Raw genomic sequence first — 5,850 nt, forward strand, 5'->3', positions numbered from 1 at the left:
ATTATTTTTATTTTATCTTTTTGGCCATTATTTTGTGTGTTGATAAAAAATGATAACAATCCTATTCACTGCCTTAGTCTTGCATATCCAACAGCGCTGCCCAAGTTTTTTGTTCAAACAATAGTTTATTTTTTTTTCATTCTTCATTTCATCATGTTCTTAGTCACCTCAAGAAGTGACTTTTGATTCCAAGCTAAAGTCTGATCTTTGTTGTTTTTATGTAATAAAGCAAAAGGGATCAGATGACTACTCACTTTTGGCAGAAGAGATGAGTTCAAAAGACTCAAACTTTGAATTGTTTCTCATGTTAACTTGTTTTTGCACTGCTAAAGGGAATCCTAAAAAGTACATCTAGCAAGCTACTAGCCAAATGAGCTAAAAATTTTCTGCCTTGCTCCAATCTCTGAATATGTTCATCTCTATAAGGGCCATTTTATTGTAATAATAATATTCATTCTATTATATGGATCTATTGCAAAATGAAATGGGATTTCTGTAGAATTGGCAGAGATCAGGTTCCAGGCTCAGGATTCAGGTTGTCAGGGTGGCGGTCGACCGGCCCGGTCGACCGCTTTCGTGCACGTCACTTACTGTGCTTCAGGATTGGTGGCGGTCGACCGGACCGGTCGACCGAAGATGGTAGCGGTCGACCGACGCGGTCGACCGTCGAACTCTCTGGACTTTTGGGCTTGCTGCTGGATGGAGGGCGGTCGACCGGGCCGGTCGACCGCGATGGATCGCGGTCAACCGTACCGGTCGACCGCCGCTGCGGGTTTCGGTTGGGTTCTGTTTCCAGACCCGTTTCGTTTGTATAGTTGATGTGTTTGCTTTTCCATTTCTAGAGACATTGGATGGAGTGAATTGGTTGTGGAGGTTTTGTGTTTTATTTATCCTAGTTTGTTCCTCTTGTTTCTAATAGTGAAAACTCTCCCCCTCCCCTGCCCCGTGGGACGTATGGGACGTAGGCATCTGCGTATCTATGTTATTTTTAAATGGTGTTGTTTGTGCTAGTTGTTTTGTTTTATTTTTCGGCGATTGTTGTTTCGAGCCTATAGATGATCAGAGCTCTCCGGCTACGCTTGGTTTTATATTTGGAGGAGTAGATCGCTCTTTGTGAACACTTAGCTCGTTGGTGTTATAGAAGGTGGGATCTTTTTTCTAGCGTAAATTAATCTTTCTTTTGTGAATTGGTTGTTTCCGATTTTGTTGGTGTGGCTTTAGACTATAATGCTGTATATATTATAAAACTAGGGAGTGTTTTCTTTTTTGTTGCTGATTTTATATGTTAATAAGTTTGAAATACACATGAAAATATGATGTCGTGAAATAGTTTTCTTATATGGCACAAATAATTTGGACTTTGGCGATGCCCGAAGTCATGGGGATGCGACTAAAATGCGCAAAATTTGGAAGATACGTTGAGAGTGGAACGGAAACCGGCGACGGTTGATGAAAATGTTTGGCAATAAGATTGAGTCATAGAACGCCTGTGGTGTCGGTGTGATTTTAGGTCTTGCCTTACCAAGACCTTAAATATGATGTGATGAATGAAACTTCTCGGAAAGAAGATGTTGGGAGGTCCTAGAGGGCAAAATATTTGGATAAGAGCGTCGAAAATCGTTTGCATTTGAAGAGGAGGCTTTATCGCTTCCAATTGAAGAAGGGGACATCCATTAGTGATCACATGAACCACTACACGAAGCTACTTGCAGATTTGGCGAATGTAGATGTCATTGTTGAAGACGAGGACAAGGCATTGTTGTTATTGAGTTCCTTGCCCGACGAGGAATATGAGACCTTCGTCCTCACTCTTATTAATGGGAAGGCATCTCTTTCGTATAGTGAGGTCACCGCAGCCCTTGTGAATTATCAACTTCGAAAGAAGGACAATGAGACTTCTATCGAGCCGGTTGCGGGTGCATTGGTTGCAAGAGCTAAAAGTCCAAACCGTGGAAGAAGGTCGCAGTCTAGAGGGGGGCATCCTACAGTTGGTAGGAATCAGTGTGCCTTTTGTAGAGAGGATGGACATTGGAAAACCGAATGCCCAAAATTACAAGCCGTGAAGAATAAGGGAAAAGCTATTCAAGCTTCAGAGGTGAATGTTGTCAAGGATAGTGGCAACGATTCAGATTCAGATTCTTCGGGCTACTCATTATCTGCACTGCCGTCAGTTTGTGTTGTCTACTCTACAGAATGGATGTTGGATTCGGGGGCTACATACCACATTTGCCCTAGGAGAGATTGGTTCTCCAGCTTTCAGGAGTTGGAAAGAGGGGATTTCGTGCTCATGGGGAATGATCACAAATATTCTATTGATGGTATCGGTACCGTTCGGATCAGGATGAGTAACGGGGTGATTCGGGAGTTGGTTGGAGTGAGGTTCGTTCCTCAGTTGAAGAAGAACATCATTTCACTTGGAGCTTTGGAGGCAGCAGACTATAGGGTGACCTTGGCGGATGTTTGTACTATTTGCTTGGGAGCACGGTGATTGATAGGGAGATGACGACTTCATCAGATTCGGCTAGACTGTGGCATTATTTGGTGCTGGGATATATTATTGGTTATACCGTGCACAGATTGTTGAGGAGTGCTATGACCTGCAGATTGAAGTCCTGTGAGCACATTGTTATGAGCGAGAAGACCAAGGTGGAGTTCAGCACTTCTATCTATCGATCGAGGAGTCTAATTGGAGGTGTTCAGTCAGGCATTGGGGGGCTTTCCGAGGAGGCATCATCGGGAGGTAATCGTTATTTTGTTTCCTATGTTGGGGATTGTACTAGGCATATTTGGGTTGCAACCAAGTCCCGTTGGTATAAAGCCCTAGTAGTCTGCAACAGTTGGAGGAGGTGTATGGGCAGAAAGGTTACCAGTCATACTTGTTCTAGTAGGAGTCCTTTCTTGCATTGGTGCCGAGCTCATGGCATTTGGAGACACTTCAGAGTAGAGGAGACAATGGGGCAACGTGATGAGATGGCAGATTTAGTGGGCCGTTCTTTTCTGGAGGAGGATCGGCGTTGGTTGTCGAGCAGTGGATCTGGTATTCGGGCTTCGACACGATTGGGCTATCTTATGAGGTTGCCGACTGCTATGTATAGAGTTGTTAGATCTGGTGGAGCTGTTTCAGATTTTGGTCGGCGTCGGATATTTGGCTACCCAGCACTTGGTCACATCGTTGATGTGAGGTTGGATCCGATTGCGCAGTTGGGATTTAGGAGTTCATTCGGCTATCAGTTAGGAGCTTCTGAGTTTGGTCTGAGCAGGTTTGTCACTTTGGACTCTCGGCAGGTGGAGAGTATTGATCAGGTCAGAGGGATATCGCAGCGGGTGGAGGTTGATGCTACTCCACATTGGGTGGGGATTTCCCCACGTACTCCAGGTCATTCTGCATTGGTTGGGATTCCAGCTGAGGTGGCACAGCATGGGAGTCATTTATTTATGGGTGCAGATGATGAGGTGGTTGATTTGGATGCAGCTGGTGGATATGTTTTGGATACGGCCATTGTTACATCTCAGGTGGAGGTGTTTGGATCGCTTCAGTTTGGGGTCATTGATGATGCTATCAGCCGCATGTTGGATTGAGGGCCTTTGAAGGCCATTGGTGAACTACGTGAAGGCTTGATTCCTTGGGCAAGAGGATACGTAGGCAGTCTTTATGATGCAGCCGATTTGGTGAGCGACATCGTATTTGGGGTGAGTGTTCGCACTCCCACTTGGGTCTCAGCAAGTGAGGCATTTGGTGTAGTCGGTGTAGGCTCAGTTTGATTTGGTGAGTAGACACAATTGGTTTGGGGTTGAGTGTTCACACTCCCGTTTGGGTCTCGACGTGCTGTGGATGGAGTCCGTTGTCATGAGTCAGTTGCCATGGCGTACTGGATGCAGCAGTTGAGGCATTGGTTTGTTTGGTGTCGGCTCAGATTTGGGAAATCTTCGCCAAGGTGGAGATTTGTAGAATTGGCAGAGATCAGGTTCCAGGCTCAGGATTCAGGTTGTCAGTGGCCGCGTCGACACGCGCCCGGTCGACCGCTTTTCAGTGACGTCACTTTACTTGTGCTTCAGGATTTGGCTGGGTGCGGTCGACCGGACCGTGTCGACCGAAGATCGGTAGCGGTCGCACGACGCGGGTCGACCGCCGACACTTCTCTTGGGACTTTTGGCGCTTTGCTGGGATGAGAGGGCGGTCGACCGGGTCCGGTCGACGTGATGGATCGCGGTCGACCGTTACCGGATCGCACCGCCGTTGCGGTTTTGAGTTGGGCCTGTTTTCAGACCCGCTTCGTTTTGGATTTGTATAAATACCCTTTGGGTGTTTTTTTAGGGTGAAGAGTGTTTGTGGAAAAATTTGCAGTAAAAGAAACGAAGGAAAATTGATTTGTATTCCTTTAATCTCAGTTATAATTGGATTTCCTGATTACAAAAGAGAAGAGAATGATCTGGATTCTCTCCTTTGTTTAATTCTGGGTTCTTCACGGTGGCGATGAGATGCCTCCCTCGAATGCTCGCGTCGAGTTTGCTTCTCGTTGACGATCCGATGTCTTGTTTCACTGGAACGTGGTCTTCTCCTCACGATTTAACGTTGTGGAGAACTCTGAACGAGTTTGAAACTCTATGAAAGAGTTGATTTAACCGAAAGTCGGTTATAAGCCAAGGATGAAGAAGATCTTGTTGCCGATCTCCAAAGCTCCAGAAATGCTCTAAGGATCCTGTTGACGAGCCAAGAAGTTCCAACCGACCGCACCCCCCTACTGAATTGATTTTCAGTTATTTATAGGGATTAAGGGGTGTAACTACCTCCTTAATTCGCTCCTAAGTGGCTAATGGGATGTAACCGCCCCTTAAATCACTCCTGAGTGGAGTTGTGATCCCCTCAGATCATGGGAAACGGTTTTGGAACCGTTCAGCTCGTGTTTGAACGAGTCAAACGCAGGCCCGCGTTCTGGCATGAATTCTGTGTCCAAACGCAATGCCTAAAAGCTTGAACGCAGCATCTGGAAGCTCAGACGCAGCGTTTGGAAGCTCATTTGCAGCAATTTAAGAGCTGCGTTTGGTAGCGGATCTGAGCTGCGTTTGGAGCTGGATGTGACCTGCGTTTACAGCGTTTGAAGGCTGCGTTTACAGCGATTTAAGAGCTGCGTTTGGTAGCGAATCTGAGCTGCGTTTGCAGCTTTTGGAGCTGCGTTTACAGCTTTTGGAGTTGCGTTTGAGCTGCGATTGGAGCTGCGTTGAGCAGCGGTTGGAGCTGCGTTGAGCTGCGGTATGAGCTGCGTTGTAGAGCTGCGTTTGCAGCTTTTGGAGCTGTGTTTGAGCTACGTTCATGGCTATGAACGCGGTTCATCTTGATGCTGGTACGTGGGGAGGACTTCCACGTCTTGATTTGAAGAGACCGTCGATTTGTAGTCTCTTTCTGTCGAAGTGTTGCAAAGATCATCATTTTGTAATCTTTACTTTAGCTCTTTGATATGCAAGAGTCATCAGATTGTAACTCTCGATGTTGATTGTGAAGGCTGTTAAACTAGAGCTCTCATCGGTTGTCGTGAAGGTCGTCAGATTGTAACCTTCAGCGATCTACGTGAAAGTCTTCAAATTGTAGCCTTCTGGAAGTCGTCAGATTGTAACTTCCATCATCGGTGTTTTGATGGGGATCAGCTATCTATTGTGATTTTTAGACAGCCTACAGAACCCCCTCCTAAAGAGAGATTCGGGTATATACATATAAATATACAAAACATGCCCGACCCGAAACCCAGCTCCTGAAGAGCTATTGGTCGACCGATTCTTAGTCAAACGACCAGCACGTGGACTGAAATCAACAGTTTACATATGTATATACATATATATATATACAAACAGACC

The sequence above is a fragment of the Asparagus officinalis genome, chromosome 1 (assembly GCF_001876935.1).
Source record: "Asparagus officinalis chromosome 1, Aspof.V1, whole genome shotgun sequence".
In the NCBI taxonomy this organism is placed as follows: domain Eukaryota; kingdom Viridiplantae; phylum Streptophyta; class Magnoliopsida; order Asparagales; family Asparagaceae; genus Asparagus; species Asparagus officinalis.